This window comes from Pleurodeles waltl, chromosome 3_1, assembly GCF_031143425.1.
Source record: "Pleurodeles waltl isolate 20211129_DDA chromosome 3_1, aPleWal1.hap1.20221129, whole genome shotgun sequence".
Taxonomy (NCBI): Eukaryota; Metazoa; Chordata; class Amphibia; order Caudata; family Salamandridae; genus Pleurodeles; species Pleurodeles waltl.
The window spans coordinates 1,998,393,852-1,998,420,325 of NC_090440.1; the positions used below are offsets into that span (position 1 = coordinate 1,998,393,852).

At 46.7% G+C, this 26,474-nt stretch overlaps 1 protein-coding gene across 1 annotated transcript in view; it reads left to right on the forward strand.

The window, feature by feature from the left end:
* Positions 1-26,474, forward strand: part of LOC138283654 (uncharacterized) — a 223,433-nt gene that overhangs the window by 196,498 nt on the left and 461 nt on the right. The window lies entirely within an intron of this gene.

Consider the following 26,474-nt stretch of genomic DNA (forward strand, 5'->3'; position numbering starts at 1 on the left):
CACCCCCTGAAATACAAAGGTGGCAAGCTCCTGCATTTGTTTTTTGTGTGGCTTAGTAGGGTGGGGCACTGGTGCATGACTAAAGTCTTTTACAAAGCTAGATCCTTGTGTTTACTGGGTTGCCCATGGGAACTTCTAAAGAAAAAGCAAGTGCATTTCTCCACCTCTACACTAATAACTGTGTGCTGGATGTACTAAATACTGCCCGCAAGAAACTGGTCGCAATTTGCAACCAGTGTTTCTGTGATCAGTATTGAATTTTCTGAACTAACCTATGTACTAACATGTCTATTCATAAACCGAATTGTGTTGGGCCATAATGTGACCTACATCAATAATATTCATGAGGTAGGTCACAAATTTTGACTCACTACGATTGATGGCCTGCTAGAGTCAGCAGACCACCATGCGTGTGAGTGCCTTTCAGTAAAGTAAAGTTTTTGATTAAATGCAGAGCATTTTCCTTAAAGGAAACAGAGCTGCATGTAAAAAATAAAGTTTACATTTTTTAAAGTTCGTTTGAGAGTTGCAAACTTTTTTTAATGTTCACTTTTACGATTGGCTTACCACCCCAACTGAGGATTCTGGTCCCAAAACATTGATAAATCACATACTGATTCAGTGTTTGGAAGGGGCACCTACAATACACCCCTTCCAAATACTGAATTGTTATTCATTCTCACTCTCAATCCACTTTAAGAGTTGGTAAAACTTTACTGACTCATATAATGGGATTTGTACATTTGAAAAGTTGATTTGGAGTATCTGCGACAACAACAATGAATAGTACAAATGGTCCTATATTCTTTTGTGGCTCTCATACCTCATGTCTTAAACCTGACACCATTATAGACTTTTCTTCTTATCACAGGGCTCAGCACAAGAAAGCCCTATTTCCAGCTCTTCCTATATTAAAAGGTTTATTTCCATCTCTTCCTATTTTCGAGATAGAAAATGGCATCTTTTGTTCCCAAACTAACATGGCCCAACACAACCAGTAATGGGCCAGCCATTTTCCTGGTCCATCATGGCAGTTATACTTCCTGCTTCCAACATGCACTTGTTTCTTGTCTTCCCTATAAAAGAAGCTGAAATGTTATGTCATGTGTATTTGTACTGCGTGCAGTAGGGTGTCCTGGAGCATAGGGAAGATGGGGAGCTGCCCCAACTGGCGCCTATTGAAAGAGCTGTGTTTTCAGTTTCTTTCAGAATTCTAGGATTGAGCTGTTGACTCTAATATGAAGGGGAAGGTCATCCCAGGATTTAGAACCCAGGTTGGATGCGTGGGACCAGGGCTAGTAGTAGGTCAGCAAGGCAAAGATATCTGGTGACAGTATGGAAGTTGATGTGGTTGTTCACGTTAACAGGTACTAGGCTGTGCAGTGTGTAGGTGAGTAGTTTGAACAGGGTGTGTTTGTGAATGGGGAGCCAGAGGAGGATTTTGAAGTGTGTGGTGAGGGGCGGGAGTTTGAGTGTGAGTCTGGCTGCTGTATTCTTCATGACCTGGAGTCTCTTGGTGAGTTTTGCAGCAAGTTTCCATAGTCCAGCATGTTAGTGGTAAGTGCTTGGGTGATGGTTCAACAGTTGCTGAGTGGAAGCCGTCTGAAGATTGTTCTGAACAGCTTAAGGGTGTGGAAGCAAGAGGAGGTGATCAAGTAGACGTGGTTGGGCATTAAGATTTGGTTGTCCATCACCATCCCTAGGTTCCTGTGAAATCCCTCCCCTAATCCTCCATGACATGTCTAAATATCGGGCTTTATATAGACATATGTATATGGTATTTTTATATTGCAAACCTGTCCAAAAGTCAGTGGAGCGGTGTACAGGACCAAAGCCAAGCATACAGTCAACGAGTGATAGGAGAAGTAGCTATGTTGTTGACAGTTAATACATTGTGATGTAGTATTCTTTAAAGAGGTAAGATTCACATATTTTCCAAATTGCAGCAGTGTTGAGGCTGTCCTGATGGATATCCTGATGGGTACAGGAATGTTGTTCTAGATCTTAGCTGCCTACATGTCAAAGACCTATTGCTTTGTTTTTCTTTTTTACACTTCCTAGTCTACAGTCTGATGGTGTCCTGACTGCAGGAGGGCTGAGAACCACCTGAAATGGTGAGCTTGTCTGCAAGATAAGTGGAGGTATTATTTGTAATGCCTTAGTAAATGAAGCCAATGGTTTTGAAGAAGATGCAGGCCAGCAAGGGGAGCCAATATAGTTTCATCGCAATAGGGGTTATTTGATCATATTTTTTCAGATCCTGGATAAGACATGATATGGTGTGTAGCATACCCTTAGGGGGCGCCACTGTGGAGTGTGGGAGACTATGAAGCAGGGCATTACCACCACCCAACTGGAAGAGTACAACGGCTTGTTTCTGGAAGAAACAGTTGCACTTTCCTTAGAAGAGAGAGATAGTACCAGGCTGTCTTTGTATTTTGGCCATGTTTCTTGATGTTGAACTTGGCAACCAAGGTGAATCCTAGTAACTTGGCATTTGGTGAAAGTTGGGTTTCCAAGACATAAAAGTTCAAATAACTGAGCCAGATTTGTACTGTTTCTTTTTCGTTGTTATTGGTAAATAACAGGAATTTGATCTTGTTTTGGATGAGCTTCAGGCAAGCTCTGGACATCCATGTCTGGATTGTGTTTGAGGCACTGGATGTCTTAAGCAGAGGGGATTTTTATGTAGAGTTGTGTATCATTTGTATATTGGTGAATCTTGTTGCTCTTATCTATGAGTAGAACACCAAGCTGTTCCGTGTAGAAGCGGAAGATGACAGTAAATAGTAAGGATCCCAGAGGGGTTCTGCAGGTGATAGCAATCCTGTATGACCTGGAAGTGCCCATGTGGACAAACTGCTGTTGGTTGGAAAGGTAGGAGAACCTTTGAAGGATGTTGCTGGTGAATACCATTCAAGACTAAAGGGTGCTTTTGAGAGTAGGCTGGTCAACCGTGATGAAGACAGCTGACCTGTCCAGCAATAGCATTTTCATATCTGGTCAAGCAAGCATGTGTAATGTGTAAGGTAGCAGTCTCCATGCTGCATGGTGATCTGATGCCAGATGTGTAGTCCTGCAGGAGATTGTTAGCAACTGATGTGATCTAGAACTTGGACATCAACTCCTTTTTCAATGATTTTGCTAGTGAATGGTTGATGAGTGATGAGCTGGTAATTACCCAGGTCATCACAGTCTATTGTAGTTATTTTTAGAACTGGAAGGGTGTGCTCATTCTTGAGAGCTTCTGGGAAGATGCCTTGAGTGAAGGTGAGATTTGCAATGGTGAGTAGGGGTGAGAAAGTGTCACCACAGAGAGCTTTAATTAAGGATGAGGGTAAAACATCTTCATAAGAAGTGGTTTTGAGAGAGTTGGGTAGGCTGGCCAGATCTGCAAGAAATGCTTTGAAGGCTGACCATTGTGGGCTTCTAAGGGAAGGTGTGGGCATATAAAATTAAGCCTTTCTTGGTGTTGATGTGCTGTTTGATTTTCTGTATTTTTATAACTGAAGAAGAGGTTGATGGCACTGCACTTTACTGTGGTGTGAGGAATAGGCGATATTGGCAGGGGGTTGATGCAGTGCTTAATTGTCTTGAACGTTTTCTGCTACTTTAGGTAACTTCATGGATGGTGTTGGTATAGTATCCTGCTTTGGCTGGTGTGATGGGCCATCGGTGTGTTGTGCTGAGGGACTTCAGTATCATGAGGTCATCCGAATTCCTCTTTTTGTTCTATTTTCTTTCCTGTTTGCAGACGCGTTGTTTATTGTCAGTAAGGTCTTTAGAGTACCAGGGTGCTGAAAGCTTTGGCGTCTACATGCGTGTTTTAATTGTGATGTGGATGCCCCATTGGACCGAAGTTGATAAGGTGGATGAGTTCAAACATTAGGTTCTCTACGAAGAAGGATCTGATGGTTTGGTCTTCTCCACTGTGTTAACCTTGGTTTGTTGGTAGGATGCTGAGCAGGGAGACAGGGAAGGCCAAGTGCTTGGTCCAGTCTAGGGATAGGGTTGAGGGTGGGCTGGTAATGTTGAGAAGACAATGTTGAGAATGCCACCTTTGGAGTGTGTTGGTTCTGTGACATGCTGTACCATGTTCAGTATATCGATTAAGTTGAAGAAAGTGTCTCTCGTTTAATTTGTTTTTAACTTGGTGTTATCTGGGAAGGTGAAGTCACTCAGGAGGGTGGTGAGGACATGTCAGATGGACGAAGTAATTATTATATCTGAGAATTCACCAATAAAGCCCTTGTTTTGGCTAGGAGACCTGCAGATGAGCTGGAAGGTGGCAGTCTGAGTTGTAGAAAGTGGGAAATGGCATGTCAGCAGCTCCATGGAGTTAAAGGCTATGTGTTTGTCTCAGGTGGAGGGCCAGGGGATTTATAGTTGAAAGCAAAGCCTTCTCCCTTGATAATGTTCTTGTTCCACAGGATGGATGCCGTAGCCTGTTGGATGGGGTGAACCATGTTTCTGTGATGAAAAGTGCATCAGGCTTGTAATAGGTGATGAGGTCTGCCATGTGTGGTGCAGTTAGGACTGCACAGGAAAGCATTAATGAGAGTTTTATAACATGTTTTTACTCGATTGTTAAATGAACATAAAACTTTTCCATATTCTTACAAAACAAGCACAGACACGCTTATAATTGTATCACACAGTGTGTGGATTCGGATTACAGGAAGCCTAATACAGTGTGCGTTCCTTTAATGCTGATGATGTTCACATTTTAACTACAGTTAACCAAAACAAGAAAATATTTCCACTACACAACGACCAATGCAATAGCCAAGTAAAGTTTTACTTTCAACAATTGCAATTTACCAAACGCAACAAATATATGAACTAGCAGTTTCCATAATTAGACCAGGTGGTCAATAATTAACCATAAATTATGGGACATAAGCCTACAATGGTAATATCATAACCGTGGGTCTCCACGTCTCGAGTGATGTGGGATTTTTCGGTCTGCCACATCTGTGAAGGCTGTAAGAGATGGATCCCCCTCCGTTCCTCAGCCCGTTTGATGGCTCCCTCAGCCTTGGACCGAATTTCCACCACCTTTTTCTATTTATTGGTGATCGCCAATGTTGTGTGCTATGTGCCTATGGGAAATAACTAGGGCCAGGTCAAGGAATCTATTGCCTACTTTATTACCCTTCTGATGTAGGTAGATACCCGATGTAGGTAGATACCGAGTGTGGCCAGTGCATGGGGTCCATCTGCATCAAAATGTTTAGCCTGTGTGGAGTGAGGTATATACGCTGCAAGTAACTGAAGTGTGTATTTGTAGCAGGTATTATATGAGACCTCAGGCACCCTCTCTAGGGCCTATTTCCATTCCTTCCCCCAGAATGTTCTGCCCAGGGCAGCCACCCATCTGGCTTTTACTGCTGTTACCTTGCCTGTTAACATGGACAAGAGAATCTGATATAGCTATGAAACAAGTCTCCGGCCACTGCCAAAGGACAGCAGCATCTGTAGTAAATCGTGCATCAATGGATCTGCCAGGCCCACTGGCCAGAAGCAGTTAATTAACTGTGTCAACACAGCACAGGTCAGGAATTGTGCCCAGGGTAGGTCATCCTTCCCCACCAGATCATCCAGGCTTCAGGCCACAGCCTCTGAGTAGTAATCTTCCACAGTTTCGTGAAGAATCCCCCTCCAGGTGTGGGCATGCCCTCTCCATTTCAACCTGATCTTGGTCAACCTCTGAGAGTCAATATTGCCCCAGCGTGGCCTCCGGAGGCATGTCAAAGAGCCTACTACAGTCACTGGCTCTCAATTCAGTTTGACACATTTCTAGTCATTCCCAGGCGCTGTCAGAACTATCAAAAGACGAAGCCTGGTCATTCTTCATGATCTTGAGCCCTTCAGGAAACAACAACGCACTACGCAGGTCAGTCTACCGCAGGGCTTTTTAACCTCTCAGCATGAGGCTCGCCGGCGCTGCATTTCGAGGGTATAGTCTGGGACGATAGCCAAATTGGCGTTTTCTATATGGAGGCAGCCCGCAAGATGGGAATGTTGCAGAAAAGTCTCTGTCCCTGTAGTGGAGCAAACATTCTACCTCAGGCCTTGTCTGCGCCCCCAGGTGCGATGGCCTAGTAGGCACTCTGACTGCTCTCTCTAAAGTGAGAAATCTTGACAGGACCTGCAGTGCAACCTCACTTGCTAGTTAGCCCTCAAGAAAGGCAACCGTGTCAGTTCTTCTATCTTTTAAGGCAATGCCACAACTCTGATGTTGTTCAGCGCATCTGTCAAGAACATCAGAGTTATGTGTAAGATCCTTCATCTGGCCCTGCAGCACCACCATAGCTAGTTTGAGTTCCAAAAGAATATCTTCCTTATGCCTGACCTTAGTATTCAGTTTGCAGGAATCATCTCGAAGTAATCCAAGATTTAAAGCCACTTTGTCTATTTTATGTTTTAAAGAATTTCACAAGACTTGTAGCAGATGGGTTGAAGTAATGGTTAGCAAATCAGTAAATACAGCAGAGAGGGAGCACACACCTTCACAGAATACTATCAGGAGACGTACTGGGTCAGGGAAATAGGTGAGAGGCAGAGATGAAAGGCCTTCTTAGAAGACTATAAATTCCAGGGTTGACAGACAACTTGAGCTCAAGCCTTCACGGAGACATCCACTGGGGAGGTAATGGAGAAGATTTCACAACTTCGGAGCAGACAGACACCTGGGCCCAACAGTTTTCCAGTTGCGCTGTTCAAATGCTTGTAGTATTGGGTATGACTGCAACTGACCTGAGACTTGCCATAATCGCGGATCACCCAAGGACAGTAAGCCATCATCAGAAACCTCCTGTCGACCAATTTAACTTGTTAATATGGAAAGTCCAACGAAGATACTGGCAAATAGACATCTTAGAATGGTAACCACCATCATCCATGCAGACCAGTCTTCAGACCCTGACAAGAAACACAATTAAATATATAGATGTTTTATAACTCAGTGCAGCCACTGTCTCGACGTTAAGAAGGATTTTGATTCTGTCAGCTGTTCAAGTTGAAGTTTATTTAGAAGTGTACAGTTAATTAAAACTGTTACACAAACAATGAAACCAATAATTGAAACATGCAATTCTCATTAACATACAGTGTAGGATTTCAAAGGCTAAAATACTGGTATTCCTAGGTACCATACCATTGACAATAAAACCCAGATTTAAAATGTGCATTTCTCAAGAATAGACAATGTGAATTTAGAAGAACTAAAGTACTGATACTCCAAAATAAAAAAGGCACCTCAGAGCTCAAAAATAAAAATAAAAGCATAGGCATTAGCTGGAAAGTGCAATAGTAATGCTTTTTTAAATCTCAAGGGTAATTCAATGGTCTATATCCTTGAGCACTGAGAGCCTGCCTCCAAGCTCGTCTAAAAATTTCACCAGTCGGCAGCTAAGTTGTAAATCCTCACTGTCAAACTCAGCCATAATGGCTGGTCTGCACCTTCGCAGCCTTCTTTGAAGCCAGGCTGGCTGAAGGAGAACTTTCCGGTCGACCGCACTGCCATTACAGAAGCATAACTGGGAAATCAGCGTTTCCTGGACTAGCCCGCAAAGCCGGCAGACACCTGTCATATTGCTTTCTTTCCGTGGGGGAAGATGCACATATGTTGGTAAGCATCCCATCCAGTATTTCAAAAAGGCTGCTTTAATTCGCGGTCTAACCGCTATTCCCCGATACAGCTGTGGGATGAGTCTAACGTATGATGACAGAGCAAGCTATGCATGGTGCCTCATTGCTAACATCTCTTTATCCATTAACTGTGAGTGAATTCTGACACTTTCATTAATTACCTGCTTGACTTGATTATATGAACTGAGATGATCCCTTTGATCTGTTAAACCCTATGTCGTCAGAGAGGACTGCAAATAATGCCGGGCAGGAGACCTGGGCTGCTCGTTGATTTCCACCCAGAGGAGGGAGCTTAGGGCCAGATGTAGGTAGGTTTCCTTTTGCGAGATGCAAATTGCGAGTCCCAGTGACTCGCAATTTGCACCTCGCAAAAGGAAATGCAGAAAGGTGTCTCAGACACCTTCTGCGACTCGCTATGGGGTTGCAAAGACCCACCTCATAAATATTTATGAGGTGGGTCACAGTTTGCGACCACATAGCGAGTCTGGGCTCTCACGAGGATGGTGGCCTGCTGGAGACAGCAGACCACCATGTCTGTGACTGCTTTTCAATAAAGCTGTTTTTTTTTTTCTCTTTGCAGCCCGTTTTCCTTAAAGGAAAATGAGCTGCAAATAGAAAAAATACCGAAACCTTTTAGTTTCGTTTTTTTTCAGACTAGGCAGTGGTCCATAGGACCACAGCCTGCTCTGAATTTTTTTTATTGTGAGCATTCACAAAGGGGAAGAGGTCCCATGGGGACCCCTTCCCGTTTGCGAATGAGTTACCATCCACTTCAAGTGGATGGTAACTGCGAGTTGATTTGCGACCGCTTTCGCGGTCACAAATCAACTCTACATCGCGGTGCAACTCGCAAATAGGAAGGGGACACCCCTTCCTATTTGTGAGTCTGAAACACATTTTGCGAGTCGGTACCGACTCGCAATATGTGTTTCTGCATCGCGTGAGGGCATTAGCGCCTCGCAAACGGCGTTTTTCGCCGTTTGCGAGGCGCTAATGCCTTGCTACATCTTGCCCTTAGTGTAGCCAGACTTGCTGCCTTGAGTTTGTAACACAATTTAAGAAATGTCTCACTTCTTACTAGTGACTGTCTGACCAGGCCAAACTCAAGTTGCACCTGGGCAGGCAATGTATAGAGTGGCAGACAGAATATTGCCTTGAAGAGGCTGGTAAACATTTTGTCCAGTTGTGCCCCGTCTCTTCCTCTCAAGGCTTCACTACCATATGTTCAAATAGGAACTAATTGGGCCTGGATTTCTTTTAACAGGGGGTGATAGGCCAAACTGCCTGTAGCATTTTTGATATGTTTAAATCCAGAAGTGAGAAAAAGTCCCTCCAAGTGAGGTTTAAAAGAACCATTAAAGTCTAGGAGGACATCCAAAATATTTATAACCTCGCACAGCCTCCACTTTGCTGTCACCCAGGTGGTACTGGTATCGATGTTGTGTAGTTGCTCTGAAGGACATTGGTTTAGATTTATGACAAAAGCATTTTCTTTAGACTATGCACCAATGACGTTTAATAGCCTCTGTAGCCCAATTCTTGTGTGGCTAAAAAGGGTGAGATCATCAGCATACATCAGACACACAAGGGCCGTTTTCCCCAATCTCAGGGTATGGGAGTTAACTTTATCCAAACTAGATGGTAAATCGGCCAAAAGACGGTTACAAAGAAGAGGAGCTAGCAGGCATCCCTGCCTCAAGCCCTGAGAGGTTGGAATTTCTCTGGAGGGGTGTGCACCGTCCCCCAATTTAACTCTTACCCAGGTGTTTGTGTGGAGAAGAGTTATCGGTCTTAGCAAATGGGCTGGGATATTCCACTTTTCAAGCCTGGCCCACAGTTTCCCTCTGTCCACACAGTCAGATGCGGCCTTGTAGTCTATGAATGAAAGATAGAGGGGCAATTTGGCACACCGACTTTGATCGAATAATAACGATACCACTATAAAGTTAGCAGTTATGCCTACCCCTTTAGAGAAACCCATTTGATTAAATGGAATTAAATCATTATCTGCGGCCCAGGCTACCAGTTCTTCCAAAAGGCACCCGCAAAAAACTTGGAATCGACATCTAAAAGCGCCATTAGACAGTAATTTGCTGGGTCACTGGCTGAGTTCCCTTTAAAAATAGGGGAGATAATTGAACCTCTGGATGAATATGGAATAACGTTGGTGGTGATTGTACTGTTGTTAAGTACTGACAGGTGTGTTGCCCAAAAGTTCATATCTTCTTTAAAAAATGAGGCAGGGGTGCCATTGGGACCTGGGGCACCCTCCCTCCAGCTATTGGTAATTCCCCTCTTAACTACTTCTGGTGAGAAATGGAGACTGCTGTGAATTCGTGGAGCCCGTTGAATGGCCCTGAGTACCGGACTGGCTCTGCGCTGACCCTGAGTTGACTCCTGATTTGAAGGTCCAAAATGGCAAAAAAGATGTTGATGCCAGATGGACTCAGAAATGTTTATTGTGGAGTTAGGATTCATTGCAGTATTTAGGCTGTTCACATGCTTCCAGAACTGTGCGTGCCTATTAGTCTTAAGCGCATACAAGAGCGTGGTCGCTAGGCTAGATGCCACATCTCTTTGACATTCCCACAGATGTATCCTGTAAGCAGACCTGGAGGTGGACACCAGTGCCCTCAAGGGTGCGTGTCCAGGTTCCCTTTGAAGTAAACATAAGGCCCTATTTAAATTGCGTTTAAGGATCTTGGTTCCCTGGTTTAGTGATGGCTCTTTCAGTTTGCTGTGCCTTAGGCCTCTTGATTGATGCGGACAAGAGGCAAGAAACTCCCTTGTAAACTCACCCCAGGCTGTTTGCGCTGCTTGTGTGGGGGCAGTATAGCCCAGGATTGTGGAACACATTGGCTTAGCTTTTTCTGATAGTTCAGATATGGTGTTTAATGACCTTTTAAGCTTTTTGAAGTTGCTCTGTCGAATGGAATTTCATATTCCGAGTCTTGAAACCCCTTGGAATTAGTCCTGAGTTCTTGACCTGGGTGAAGCTGTTTTATTGTTGGATATGATCCTACAGTGGCAGTTTGTGTGAATAAGATGATGTCAGCAACATCTGAACAGGACAGGGTATAAGCGGGGGAGAAGTCCTCTGTCCCCACTCTGCTATCCATTGACTATGGAAGCCCTGGCCTGCTGGGTTAGAACAGCATTGGCATATGGAGCTTTGAGTTGGAGTGGAAGACACCTTGCTTTACACAGATGATGTCGTAATATATGCTGCAGCACACCAATCAATGAAAGATATCCAGGCTGCTGGAAAGGTTCAAAGAATATTTGGAATTTTCTGAATATCGGATCAACTGGGCCATATACATCATGCTAGTGAATGATGTCTGGGACTTGGACCAGATACGGTTGAAGAACATTAACATCAGATTTGATTTCTGGGAATATGATCTCTGAGATTAGAAATACCCAGGGAGCAGAAAGCATTCTTCAACAACAAAATACATTTATATATTGCTTTTCTTTAAGGAACAAAGTATAAGCTATACTTTAATATGGCTGTTATTTAGTTACAGGCAGAAATGTTATAGATTGTGGACACATTTTGTCCTGGATAATGCCTGTTGGAAATGGCCCTTTTTGCAGGATTATCCCCAAACGTTTTGTGTCTGACCTCCTAGTTTTGACTGTGTGCTACATTTCGTTTTTGCTGGGCACTTTACCACTGCTAACCAGTGCTAAAGTGCAAGTGCTCTCTGTTTAAATGGTAATGGTGATTGTTTATCCATGATTGGCATATTTGATTTACCAGTAATTCCCTAGTGTAGTGCACCATGGGCCGTATTTATACTTTTTGGTGCACAACTGCGCCACCGCAGTTGTGCGTCAAAAAAGTTAACGCCGGCTAACGCCATTCCAAAGCGCCATGCGGGCGCCTTATTTATGGAATGACGTTAGCCGGCGGAGCTGACTGGTGTGCGTCAAAAAAAATGACCCACACCAGGCAGCGCCGGCGTAGGGGAAAATGGAGCTTGGGCGTCAAAAAATGGGGCAAGTCGGTCTGAGGCAAAAAATCTGCCTCAACCCGATTTGCGCCATTTTTTTTTACTCCCACCCTCCATTGACATGACTCCTGTCTTAGCAAAGACAGGAGTCATGCCCCCTTGCCCAATGGCCATGCCCAGGGGACTTCTGTCCCCTGGGCATGGTCATTGGGCATAGTGGCATGTAGGGGGGCACAAATCAGGCCCCCTATGCCACAAGAAAATTAAAGAAAATTAAAAATAAAATGCTTACCTGAACTTACCTTAAGTTCCCTGGGATGGGTCCCTCCATCCTTGGGCGTCCTCCTGGGGTGGGCAAGGGTGGCAGGGGGTGTCCCTGGGGGCATGGGAGGGCACCTCTGTGCTCCTTCCGAGCCCACAGGTCCCTTAACGCCTGCCCTGACCAGGCGCTAAAAAATGACGCTAAAGCAGCTGGACGTCATTTTTTTTGAGCCGCCCACTCCCGGGCGTCATTTTTTCCCGGGAGTATAAATACGGCGCACATGCCTCGGAGTCATTTTTTAGACGGGTACGCCTACCTTGCATATCATTAACGCAAGGAAGGTGTCCACGCTAAAAAATGACGCAAACTCCAAAATCTTTGGCGCTAGACGGGGCTAACGCCAAAGTATAAATATGGAGTTAGTTTTGCGTCGGATTTGCGTAAAAAAAAACGACGCAAATCCGGCGCAAACAGAGTATAAATATGCCCCCATGTGTTTCCCAGCGCATGTGAATCAAATGCTACTAGTGGGCCTGCAGCACTAATTATGCCACCCACAGAAGTAACTCTGTCTCTGGTCTGCCATTGCAGTGTTGTGTATGCAGTTTTAAACTGTCATTTTGACCTGGCAAATGCACCTACTTGCCAGGCCAAACTTTCCTTTTACTACATGTGAGTCACCCCTAAGGTAGACCCAAGGCAGCCTCATGGTCAGGGTGCAGTGTATTTAAAAGGTAGGACATGTACTGGTGTGTTTTACATGTCCTGATAGTGAAATACTGCTAAATTAGTTTTTCACTATTGCATGGCCTAGCTCTCCCATAGGGTAACATAGGAATTACCTTGAAATATCTTTTAAGTGTAATTTCCCATTGGAAGCAGATAAAGATATGGAATTTGGGGTATCTGAACTCACAATTTAAAAATATGTCTTTTGGTGAAGTTGGTTTTTAAATTGTAAGTCTGAAAATGCCACTTTTAGAAAGTTGGCATTTTCTTGCTTAACCATTCTGTTCCTCTACCTGTCTGTGGAATACACGTCTGGGTCAGGATGACAGTTGGGCTGTTTGTGAATTCACTCTAGACAGTCACACAAAGGGAGCTGAGGTGTGCCCTGCATTTCCTTATGGGTCTTCCTGAGCTAGAGTGGTGGGAGAAGCTGACACTTCATGACTCCTATCATGACGGGATTAAATCAACTCAATCCTTATTTTATAGCACTAGAATAGAGCAATCAGCTAATTCCCAGAAAGAGATCTTTCATAGTTTTAAAGAACTCACCCATATACCTCCAGATGAGTCACCTTTAGAGGCCTCTATTGAGCACAGCAATAAGGTGGTGTTTTTTTCCAGGAAAAGATCACTGACATATACTCCTCCTTTACGGTCATATCCAATCAGGTAACCAATAGGGACCAGTACATCAATCCCCAGCCCTCATCGGTTTCATTTGTAGCTTTTCAGCTCTTGTCAGAGACGCTGGTTACGAATCATCTCCATAACATAAAATCAGGATCTCCCCTCGATCCTGCTCCTCCCACTATTTTGGCGCTGGCCTCCAATACTATTGCCCTGCCCTTGACAAACATTCTTAATCACCTTTTATCCTCAGGATCTTTGCCTCAATCCCTCAAACATGCCGTGCTCAAACCCCTTTTGAAAAAACCTAAACTTGACCCTACTTTGCTCAGTAATTATAGGCCTATTGCTCTTCTCCTGATCCTGGCCAAGATTATGGAAAAGCATGTCAACAATCAGCTGACACGTTTCCTTGAGGATCATGATCTTTTAGACTCTACTCAAATGGGATTCAGACCCCAACACAGCACAGAATCAGCCCTATTAGCAGTCACCAAAACCACTCGCCAATTGTTAGATAATGGAGGGCATGCAGCTATCATTCTACTAGACCTCAGTGCCACTTTTGACACGGTTGATCACAATATTCTCCTTCAAAGACTTTCCAACATAGGAATAGAAGGCACAGCATTGGCCTGGTTTTCATCTTTCTGAAAGGCAGAACCTTCCAAGCCTTTGACCGCTCAATTCTGTCTAAAATACTCCCCCTTACTTGTCCTCAGGGCTCTTCATTGAGTCCCACTATCTTTAATATCTACCTTCCCTCTCTAGCCAAAATTGTAAAACCATTTGGCCTCTCTGTGGTTACATATGCTGATGATACACAATTAGTAGTTTCTCTCTCTAATGCCAAGGACCCTTCTCTAACGAATCTTTCTCTCTGCTTGGCCGAGGTTGCCAAATGGATGACCAAGTCCAAACTTAAACTTAATGACGGAAAATCAGAAGTAATGATTGTGGGAAATGGTGTCCCTTCCAACCTCTTGACACTACATCCAGAGGTCTTTAATAACCTTCCGCCCCCCAAGGATCATATAAAAAGCTTACGCTTCTGGCTAGACCGTTGCCTCACGATGGAGCAGGAATCTAAAAAGATTTCCTCATCTTGCTTCTGCCTCCTTAGAACCCTAAGGAAAAACCTCCTACCTTCGCTTGCCGGAAGAATTCTTATTCAGGGCATGATACTCTCACATCTGGACTATGGTAACTCCCTTTTTGTCAGCTCTCCTGATTATGTAGTGAGGAGACTGCAGGTTGTACAAAATGCAGCCGCAAGATTACTTATGAATATACCCAGACATCAATCGGCCAAACCAGCTTTAGTCTCCCTTCTTTGGCTACCTATAACAGCGGATTCGCTTCAAGGCCCTATGCATGATACACAAAGCCCTCCATAATAAAAGCCCTAAATTTCTCAGACAAAGCATCTCACCCTACGTGCCTACAAGAACCTTGAGGTCTTCCACCACCCAGTTAGTTTATATACCACGATTTAAGAGATCGTCATGGGGTGGGTTTCCTTCTCAGTCAAGGCAGCCTGCCTCTGGAACTCCCTACCTCTAGAACTTCGGCAAGAATCCTTGGAACTACCAGCTTGGAAAAAATTAAAGACCTTCTTATTCTCAATATAGTTCCTTTTGAGTTTCCTGCTTCTGGGTTGTTACTTACCTTCTAGCGCTGGGAGGCCTCCGGGTAGCCATGCGCTTTACAAATCTTTTAAACTAAACTAAACTAAACACTTGTACCTGAATAGGGCTGTGCCTGTCCTTACACAAAGCATTCTCCAACCCCTTGGAGTGTGTCTGGGGCCAGGGCAGGAAAGGCAGATTCTGATGGATACAACTACCTGTGGATTCCTCACCTAATGAATACTCCCATGGCGCCAGCATTCGACGGAAATCTTCTTACTAGTCTCTGCACGTCGACGAGGACGTCACTCTAGCCCACGCGACGCCGTCTGACGTCATACAGGCAATAAGAGGTCCTCGACGACGTGCCGACGTCAGTTCCCTTTTTTCCGTGCATTCGAAACGGTTATCTTCGAGGGAGCAACTGTTACTTTTGTGGTTACAGTGTATTTTTGCTGCGTAGTCTTTCGCTGTGGTAATAATGTTGCAGAGAAAGTCTGGATTCAAGCCTTGTCGTGAGTGTGGAAGCAAGATGTCGGTGACGGATCCTCATTCCGATTGCCTTTGGTGTTTGAGCTCCGACCACGACGTCTCGACTTGTGATTCATGCCAGCACATGAATCCAAAGGCCCTCAAGGAACGTGAGGCGAAGCTGTTTATGGCGAAATCGAAGGAGAAGCATCACAAGAAGTCTTCTTCACCAAGACATCGGCGTCATCGAGACTCCCGGCGCCGTAGAGAATCTCGGCGTCATTCGAAGGAGACTCGTTCCAGGTCTTCGGATCGGCGCCGAAGGACATGGGAGATCAGTCCCACGGTTACGCCGCATCCTTCGACGCCGTTGCCCTCTCCGGCGTCTCCAACTTCACCTGGACAGGCATCGGTGATTGAGGTATTGGAGCCTCAGGTGTTTTCTCCGGCGTTGCAGACGTCGAGGCCGGCGTCGGGGTCGCCTCCGAGACAGGCACCCCAGTATCCGGCTTTTCCCACCCCTGGAGCCGATAGTTCCGCATTCTTGAATGCGATGTATGCCATCTTCCAACAGATGGTTCCAGGGGGTGCTCCGGCTGGGCCTTTGGCCTTTTCATTGGGTGATCCTGCACCTCTTCGGCCGGCACCCTTTATGCCCTTTCTCCCTTTTGGGAACGTGGGCTCGGCGCCAGTGTCGGCGCCGGTGGCCGCTCCGGTGGCTTCAGAAGGATTGGCCCCGGGGATTTCCATCCCGTCGACGTCGCGATTTCGGCCTGTGACTCCGGTGGGTCCATCTGCCTCGACTGCTTTCGTCGGCGCCGAAGTTACCTGTGGCGCCGGACGCGACGTCGGTGGCTTCTGAAGATCGGCGCCGATCTTCGACTTCGGCGGAGGCATTGTCGACTCCGCGTATTGAACAACGGCTTCATTCGAGGAGACATGCTCTCCGTGTATTAGAGGAGCAGGAGTACCAACGAGCCCTGGAGGAAGGAGAGCTAGAGGACTCGGGTGATGGGCTGCGTGGTCTGGAGTCGGCCAGTGGGCTGGACACTTCCCCTGAGTGGGATCTTTCGTCCCCGGGAGAATATACTGAGGAGGCTGCTTCCTTTCACGCAGTGGTACGGAAGGCAGCTAGTTTTTTGGACCTGCCTTTGCCGGTGGTGGAGGCTAAACAAAACCTTCTAACAGAGGTGCTACATCCGGCCTCAGCTGCGGCGGAGCCTCTTTTGCCATTTAATGACGCTCTGCTGGATCCGGTGTTAGAGGTGTGGAAGAGGCCGGCATCTTCCCCAGCAGTTCACAGAGCCGTGGCCAGGAGGTATCGGGCGGCTCCGACTGACCCTGGTTTTCTGTCTAGGCACCCTACGCCGGAGAGCTTGGTGGTGCAGGCCTCCTGTTCATCCAAGTCAGCGCCTGGTTCTTTCCCGACGGTGCCTGGGGACAGAGATTCAAAGAAACTAGAGGCGCAGTCCAAGAAGATTTTTTCGTCCTGCAGTCTGGCGTTGAAGGCCACCAACGCAACCTGTATCCTGGGGAAGTATATTCATGCTCTGATGGATGACATTTCCTCATCATTTACAGAGCTTCCCCAGGGTCTTTTGGATGTTGTTTCAAATGCCCAGGCTGCTGCGACCCAGATTATCCAGACGGGACTGGATACGACCGACTCGGTAGCCAGAGCAATGGGCACAACTGTGGTGGCAAGGAGGCAGGCCTGGCTCCGTAACTCGGGCTTTTCTGCGGATGTACAGTCCACATTGTTGGATCTCCCGTTTGATGGGGACAAACTGTTTGGAGCCAAGGCTGATTCGGCCTTGGAACGTTTTAAGGAGAGCAGGGCCACGGCTAAGTCGTTAGGGCTCCAAGCTCCTTCTTCCACGGCCTCTTCCAGATTTTTCAGGAGGTTTCGTGGATTTGGGCGTGGCTCTTCCTCCTCTTCCTTTCGGGGAAGATATCAGCAACCTGCCTCTTCCCATCCCTATAGATCTTTTAGAGGGAGAGGTAGGGTCCGCACCAGAGGAGCCTCTCAGCAGCACTCTGCCTCTTCCTCATCCTCTGGCGGGGTGCAGCAGGGGAAGCAGCCTTAGGCTTCCACCATTTCCCACTCACTCCTCTCCTGTAGGGGGAAGATTACAGCATTTTCTCACCAAATGGAAGACTGTTACAACGGACACTTGGGTTCTCAGTATTGTGGGAAAAGGCTACACCCTTCCCTTTCGGGAGTTCCCGCCCCTCATCCCGCCCCGCCCTTCTTATTGTTCAAAAGAACACCTCCTGTTGCTAGAACAGGAGGTACAAGCCCTCCTTTCAAAGGGTGCGGTGGAGTTGGTCCCAGAGCAGGAAAGGGGTCGAGGATGTTACTCAAGGTATTTCCTGATTCCCAAGAAGGATGGTCGTTTGAGACCAATCCTGGACCTGAGGATCTTGAATTGGTTCCTCAAGCAGGAAAAGTTCAAGATGCTGACCCTAGCACAGGTGCTTTTGGCGTTGAACAAGGAAGACTGGATGGTGTCTGTCGACTTGCAGGATGTTTCCTTTCATATCCCGATACTCAAGTCACACAGGAAGTATCTCCGGTTTGTGGTGGGATCGCAGCACTATCAGTTTGCGGTCCTTCCGTTTGGTCTTACTTCAGCACCTCGAGTCTTCACGAAGGTGATGTCGGTGGTTGCGGCAGAACTCAGAAGGAAGGGGATAGCAGTATTCCCTTACTTGGACGACTGGTTGATCAAAGCCAGGTCCCCGGAGCTTGTGTCGCATCATCTGCAGTCAACAACCCAGTTGTTGTTCGACCTGGGTTTTTCGGTGAACGAGCCCAAATCTCACCTAGAGCCCTCTCAGCGCCTCCTGTTCATAGGGGCAGTACTGGATACAACATTGGGTCGGGCCTTTCCCCCGCCTCAGCGGATTCAAGATATTCAGGATTTGGTTCCAATGTTTCGAAATGGAGCGGTAGTTCCAGTCCTCAAGGTCCTTCGTCTGCTCGGTCTGTTTGCCTCCTGCATTCTGTTGGTCACGCATGCTCGCTGGCACATGAGGGCTCTTCAGTGGTGCCTCCTAAGGCAGTGGTCTCAACACAAAGGGGATCTAGAGAGTACTGTCAAGATCTCCAGAGATGCTGCTGTGGATTTGAAGTGGTGGATTGCAAGCAACAATCTTTCACAAGGAAAGCCGTTCCAGCAGTCGCCACCAGTGGCCACAGTCATAACGGATGCTTCCACTCTAGGGTGGGGAGCCCATCTGGGGGATCTGGAGATCAAAGGTCTTTGGTCTCCAGAGGAACAGATGTTTCACATCAATCTGTTAGAGTTACGGGCTGTACGTCTGGCTCTCAAGGCCTTCCTCCCTTCCCTTCGCGGTCAGTCGGTACAGGTCCTAACGGACAATACTACCACGATGTGGTACATAAACAAGCAGGGAGGAGTGGGGTCGTACCTTCTCTGCAGAGAAGCTCTTCGACTATGGTCCTGGGCAAAGGACCATCAGATTTGCTTGATAGCAAACCATCTGGCCGGAGTCTTGAACGTGCGTGCGGACAGTCTCAGTCGCCAATTCTCGGCAGACCACGAGTGGCGTCTCCATCCAGATCAAGTCCGTTTAATCTTCCAGAGGTGGGGGTTTCCTCGGGTAGATCTGTTTGCCACTCGAGAGAACGCGCATTGTCCGTTATTCTGCAGCCTCCAGTATCCGATGCAGGGAGCGTTGGGGGACGCGTTTCAAATAACCTGGTGCGGCCAGTTGCTTTACGCGTTTCCTCCCATACCCTTGATTCCTCGAGTATTGAGGAAGATTCGCCAGGACCGGGCTCTAGTCATCCTAATAGCTCCGGATTGGCCAAGGAGGGTATGGTACTCCGACCTTTTCCAACTCTCAATGTGCCCTCCGCTCCGTCTCCCTTTCAGGGCAGACCTCCTCTCGCAGTCGCAGGGGCAGGTTCTACACCCCAACCTCCAGAGTCTGCACCTACATGCCTGGAGATTGAACGGGGCAACCTGAGTTCCTTCTCTCTCCCGCCTGAGGTAGTGGATGTTATATTAGCGGCCAGGCGACACTCCACTAAATCTATCTACGCTAATAGATGGTCTAAATTTGTTGCGTGGTGTGGAGAGAGGCAGATTGATCCTTTGCATGCTCATCTATCGGACGTTTTGTCTTTTGCTCTGTCTCTAGCGCAGAAAGGTTGTGCAGTGGCTACCATTAAGGGTTATTTATCGGCCTTGTCAGCCTTCATATGTCTTCCAGACCAACCATCTTTATTTAAATGCCCTATTGTTATCAGATTCTTGAAAGGTCTTCTAAATAAATATCCTCCAAAGCCATTCGTTATGCCGCTATGGGATTTGTCCTTGGTCCTGACTTTCCTTATGGGGTCCCCTTTTGAACCTATGCATTCTTGCCCCTTAAGGTATTTGGTTTTAAAAACAGTCTTCCTGATAGCTATAACATCAGCAAGGAGAGTGAGTGAGTTGCAGGCCTTATCAGTAAAGCCCCCTTATACAACTTTTTATGGGGATAAGGTGGTGTTGAGGACCAAGGCTGCTTTCCTCCCGAAGGTTGTTTCACCTTTCCATTTGGCTCAGGCAATTACTTTGTCCACGTTCTATCCTCCGCCTCATCCTTCCAAAGAGGAAGAAAGACTGCACCGTCTGGACCCAAAGAGGGCGTTGAGCTTCTTTATTGATAGAACAAAGGATTTCAGGCTGGAGGATCAGCTGTTTATTGGATACGTGGGTAAGAGGAGAGGAAAGGCAGTCCACAAGAGAACACTATCCAGGTGGGTTGTTCTTTGCATTAAAATCTGTTACTCTTTGGCAAAGAAGGATCCTCCTGAGGGCATTAGAGCTCATTCCACCAGAGATAAGTCGGCCACTTCGGCCTTGGCCAGAGGTGTTCCTGTGGTCGACATCTGCAAGGCCGCAACTTGGTCGTCCCTTCACACTTTTGCAAAACATTACTGTTTGGATTCTGAGGTTAGAAGGGACGGCCATTTTGCACGGTCAGTGCTGCAGGATTTCTTGGTTTGACCATTTAGGCACCCACCGCCGGGCGTGGTACTGCTTTGGGACTCTATTCATTAGGTGAGGAATCCACAGGTAGTTGTATCCATCAGAAGAACGAGTTACTTACCTTCGGTAACGACTTTTCTGGTGGATATATTGGCTACCTGTGGATTCCTCACGGTCCCACCCGCCTCCCCGTTGCCTTTCTGGTCTTACCAAGTAATCCTTGAGTACGCTCCTCTTGGTCTTTGAGGGTGCGATAGATGTTGTATATATTATATTTATATATATGTATATATGTATATATCTTTGTGGATATACTTGATGTGTATATATATATTTTAAAAAGAGAGAGTTATATATATATATAAAAGATTTACAGTTATTCATGCAATGTTGTGTATTTTTACAATGTAATGGGATGTTGCCTTGCTCTTTCATTGCATTGCCTGGTTGTTCTCATGCACGTAAAAAATGATTGGTACTGACGTCGGCACGTCGTCGAGGACCTCTTATTGCCTGTATGACGTCAGACGGCGTCGCGTGGGCTAGAGTGACGTCCTCGTCGACGTGCAGAGACTAGTAAGAAGATTTCCGTCGAATGCTGGCGCCATGGGAGTATTCATTAGGTGAGGAATCCACAGGTAGCTAATGTATCCACCAGAAAAGTCGTTACCGAAGGTAAGTAACTCGTTCGTCTTGTGCACTCCAAAGACTTTTCTTTGAAGTTTGCCTTCTTCAAAGGCAGAAATTGGTGTAAGTACTGGACCTCTTACCCCACATAGTTAGAACACTTCTGAACTGAGGACATTCTGCCAGGAAGAAGAGCTGGATGCTGTAAGAGGGACTTCCACTCTGGCTGTTGCTTTGTTGTGCTGGCCTGCTGCTTGCTGCTTCTGTCCTGGGAGCGAAAGGACTGGACTTTGCATTCTACATCCTACTTTCCAAGGTTCTCCAACGGCTTCAACTGAGCTTGCCTCCTGTTAAGAAGTCTCAGGGACATCAACGGCTTCACTTGCTAGTGCCTGGGCTCTTCTGCTGAGAGTTCTGACTTGCCAAGTGATACCAACTCCAGTCCCTGGGCCCTTGGAAGTGTTAGCTGGTGACCTGTAGGAGAAAATCCATGCACTGATGTGCCGTGGCAGTAGCGCCTGTCCGTGGCTGGAGAATCGACGCAGCTCATGTCTTGCGGCTGCAAAATTGACGCAGCACCTGTTTCCCCACGGCTCCATCAACCAAGCACATCTGGATATTCAACGCATCGACCCCGCACCGCAGTAATGAACGAGGTGGCGTGTCTGGAAATCAATGCATCGTCTTTTCTACGAGGAAAGAATCGATGCACCACCTCCCCTGCCAGTAAGGAACTGATGCATCGCCTCTCCTGCAAGGAAAGAATCAACACATCACCTCCCCTGCGCAGTAGGGAACTGACACATCGCTTTGCTTTTCGGCACCTCACCTCCCCTGTGGCCCGCATCGTCTTTATTTTTGATGCATCCCAGGTACTTTATGCTAAAAAGATACAACCATTGATTCCTAAAGGTTAAGGCGGTCATTATGACTTCAGCGGACGGAAAAGCCAGTCCGCCGAAGTCCAGACGAGCAGGTTGCTGCCAGTGCGGCCGCATTCCTGCGGGCCCCATTACGAGTTTCCAGCTGGGTCAGCAGGCGGAAGCGGTGTTTCCGCCCGCTGGCAGCATGAAACAACCTACAACATTGTCTCCGGCTCATAATAGAACTGAGCGGCAATGCTGTAGTGCGTAGGGTGCACCAGCACCCGTCCGGATGTTTGCAACGGGGCTGGCCAGGGGGGCTCTGCACTGCCCATGCCAAGTGCCCCTGGGGCCCGCTGCACCCCTTCTCCGCCAGCCTTTTCAAGGCAGTGCTACCGCCATGAAACCACAGGTGGAGAAGGGGCTTGTAGTCCTGAGCAGCGCTGCCCTGGCAGATTAGGACCGCCAGACCGACGAAAACTCGTAATCTGGCAGTCTGACCACATTGATGGCAGTCCGACGGCCACCGCGGCCCTGGCAGTCTTAAGATCGCCAGTGTCATAATGACCCCCTAAGACTCATTTAACCTTTAAAAAGTGATATCTTTACTTATGTATTTTGGATTTTTGTTGTTTTCATCTTGTTTTATTCAGATAAATATTGGCTATTTTTCTAAACTGGTGTGGAGTCCTTTTATAATATTTTTACTGTGTTACTGTGTGTGTGTGTGTGTACAAATACTTTACACTTTTCCTCTGAGATAAGCCTGACTATTCGTCACCAAAGGGGTGAGCAAGGGTTATCTTAGTTGTGTGGTTCCCCTACCCTGACTTGACTGAGGGTCCCTACTTGGACAGGGCACAGTATATTTAAAAGGTAGGACATGTAGTGGTATGTTTTGCCAACTAGAGACCCCCTTTCTAACAATTCCACATCTATTCTTGTCTTGTAAATGTTAGCTCACAGCTGCAGTTTCAAAAAGCTTCAGCCAAGGTATATATAAACCTTTCAAAAACACTGAACTTCGAAGAATGGATAAGGTCTAGTCATTATTACATGTATCTATGGTTGCCAGAAGAACTGTGGGTCACTGTCGCAGTGTCAACAAATTATGGCATTGTATCCTGCTGAGCATCGATGTCTGAAGATGGAGTTGGGGTTCAAGATTGTGCCTTTTGTATTGTGAAAGAGAAAAGGTGTTGTATGTTTCCTTTAGTAATGGTGAGGAGTCATGTGGCCAATTGATGTCATTTGTAAATGAAAACAAGAAATTGGTGTCACAGAAAAGACCTGTAACAAGGTGTATTGGTAAACTATAAGTGCACTTTTCAACAGAACAGCACAAATGAAGGCCTGCTACTCATTGGCATGTATTTAAGTGTCTATTTATATATGCAGGCACATAAAGGGATCTTTAGAGTTCAAATCTACCTGAAAAACAATAGAGCACTGAATAGGGACTGAATGTCCTCAGTGTGAATTATTATCACTTGCAGTTAGGCATCATATTCAGGGATGGTTGATGCTTATCGCAATTGGGGGGAGGGGGACTAATATGAATTTTGAGAAGTTAACTTCAGTTTTGGTGTTAATGGGGATGTTGTTCCAGATCTTTGTGCATGAATAGAAAAGACCTGCCTTCTGGATTTCTATTTTTTTGTATTTCTTCGTTTCCAGTATAGCGATAGCATGGCTTTTTATGTGTCCAAAGTACAGGGAGTGACAGTGACTTGCCTATTTTGGGGCCTCCTTCATTTTTCTATGCAGTCTACCGATATAAAGGGTTGTGGATATATCAATATGAGCCAATTTGGTCTTGGTGCATCAGGGTCTGCATATGCTCCAGTAATTGCATAGCTATAATCTTGCTTCATTTCTTATAGTCATTACCTAGCATGGTCAGCAGTTAGTAGGAGGCTTGCTAAAGGGGTTGAGTGTGCCTCTCCAAAATGGTGATGCTTCTGCAACTCCTGTATAATTTCACCAATCTACCAGTAAGCTTCCCCGCAGCACATTTAAGTCACTAAATGCCTATTTGGGTGGCCTCAAATGAAATATAGGGAGATGCATGGTGGCATTGGTCAAGCTGCAGCTCCTGATAGAGTGAGGGGTGTTGGGTGCCCCGGTGTTCAAGCATTACAATCTGGTGGCGCAGCTTCAGAGGCCTGCCCTCTGGCTGGCAGGGCACCATTTGGCAGAGATGGCACTGGAGCCTGAGCAGAGGGTGCTGCGACTCGTGTGAGAACTATTTCTCCCCAGCGAGGTGCTGCATGCGTCCACTAGTGGCCTTCTGTGAGTGACACATGAGAACCGCAGGAGTGCATTGTGGGTCATGCCAACCCTTCCACAATACTCCCGGGAGATCCCTTTATGATCTTTAAGGGCCTTTTGGGCACAAATAGGTTGGGAGGGGATGGAGCTCTGGGAAACAGCGGGAGTGGGAACCCTAGGAGGCGTGTTCCATGAAGACGCCCTCATCCCCTTTGACCAACTGGTAGTGCACATGGAACGCCCGGTGGGCCACTTACTGGCGTATAGATAGCTCACAGGAGAACTAGAGCAACTCTAGGGTGTAGTAGATACAGAGCCCAATCTGCACCGGCTGACACTCGGACGGCACACAATGGGTATTGGCCGTCCCTTGATCACTTGACTTACCAGGACCCTAGCTCATAAATCCGAGGACCCGCTAGCACCTTGGGCTTTAGTTAATTACATCGGCCGAGAACTGACCCACTAGGAATGAGGCAGGATATTAGTACACCCACAAAAAGTTTCCCATAACACCCGTTTTCAATGCATACAACATAACATTCTACTCAGGGCAGCTAAGCTACACAAAATCTACTCAGTGACATTACCCAACTGCCTGCATGGCCATGCTCCTAACGCTGGCATGTTACATGTGTTCTGGAGTTACCCTGCCACCCGCACCCTCATGACGGAGGTTACAAGCATCCCCGCCAGAGTCACAGGCTGAACAGATTTAGATGGCAAAGCCAGCAGTCTCCTTGTCCTGTACAAGCGTCATAAAGCAGGTGGTGCCACTACACGATTCATTGATCAGGTGTTGATGGCACTACGAATGATTGCAATGTATTGGAAGGCAAGCGTGCTCTCCAGTGTGGGAAGTTGGCCTGTAGCAATTAGTAAATGGGGCAGTGTCGAAGTCACTTCACTTCTCTGCGAGGAAGCTTGTGGATTGCAGAATTGCCCCATTTTCACCAGCATGGGATCACCTGCTGTCCGCCTTCCAGTGCACACCGGACAGCTACTCCACCCCAAGTTAACAGAGTACATCACACAGTTGCCAATAGGGATTGCGTTCCTAACGTAGACCTTACTCCCCCATGCCAGCATTCCCCACATCCATCCTCTCCTCGCTAATTCCCCCTATCACCTGGTCATGAGAAAAGGCGTCATCAACACATTGCACTTTCTGTACCAATACAGGCAATCTGCGCCATGGACAGTTTGCAGACAAACTACACATTACTGCTGCACAACACATGGCACCCATGTTTTTCCTCAAGCTCACAGTTTGTTTCTTGGTTGTCGTATTAACTGAAATTCGCATTGCCATGGCAACATGCACATTCGTTTGTAAGTACTGGGAAACGTTGCAAAATTCCTGTAATACGGCTGTCTGAAATATTTGTGTTGAAGAATATACCCACTGTATTGTACTGCATAAAAACCCGCACTCCTGGCGGTCCGACTGCCAGATTACGATCCTGGCGATTGGACTGCCAGGAGACCACCACCACCGTTGCGATCACGGATCCCGATGGGTTGGCGGCGGTCAGAATCGTGGTCAGCCATGGCAGTGCCCATGGCAGCACCGCAGTGCTGATCACAACTTCACTTTCCGCCAGCCATGGGAAGGCTGGCGGAAAGCTAGTGCTAGGGGCTACGGGGGCCCCTGCACTGACCATGTCCATGGCATGGGCAGTGCAGGGTCCCTCTAGACATCACGCTCAAACGTGCACTGTCTGCTCTGCAGACAGTGCGCATTCCGAGGGTGCTGGTGTGCGACGGCACTGGCCTCAGCTCCCTTAAAGGAGCCAAGACCAATGTTGCCACACTGTTTCCAATGTTTCCCCGGTCATCCCAGTGAAAACATTGTAATACGACAAGAGTGAGGCCTCTGGCATGACGACAGCCTTACCCCCGTGGGGTTAGCTGTCCGACGGTCGGACCGTCAAACTTGTAAAGAACCCCTAAAACCTATACGGTCAACTTCCCACTTCTAAAAACCAGGACGGTACAAAGTTATTAGGTCTGAAATATTCCCAGAATTTGCACATTTTAGGTTATACGAAATAATTAAATTTTGCAAATTTTGTGGTACACAATTTCACATTTTTTTGTTTTCCAAAAGGAACTAGTTCGACAAGAAAATGGCAGAACGGGACCTGATTTGAGCACAAATGTCTTGCAGGAGACGTTTTCTCCACAAACTAGTCCTCATCCCGGTTTCTTATTTCACTTTTGAATGTGAGGTATGCCTTTGTGTTTAGTTTAACACGAAATACTGGGAGTTTCGCAAAAAATCGCATGCAATTTCAGTTATTTTTTGCACAACTTCACAAAAGAAAATGTCATATTATGCACTCCCCTATTAAAAATCTTAGTTTTCTTAATGC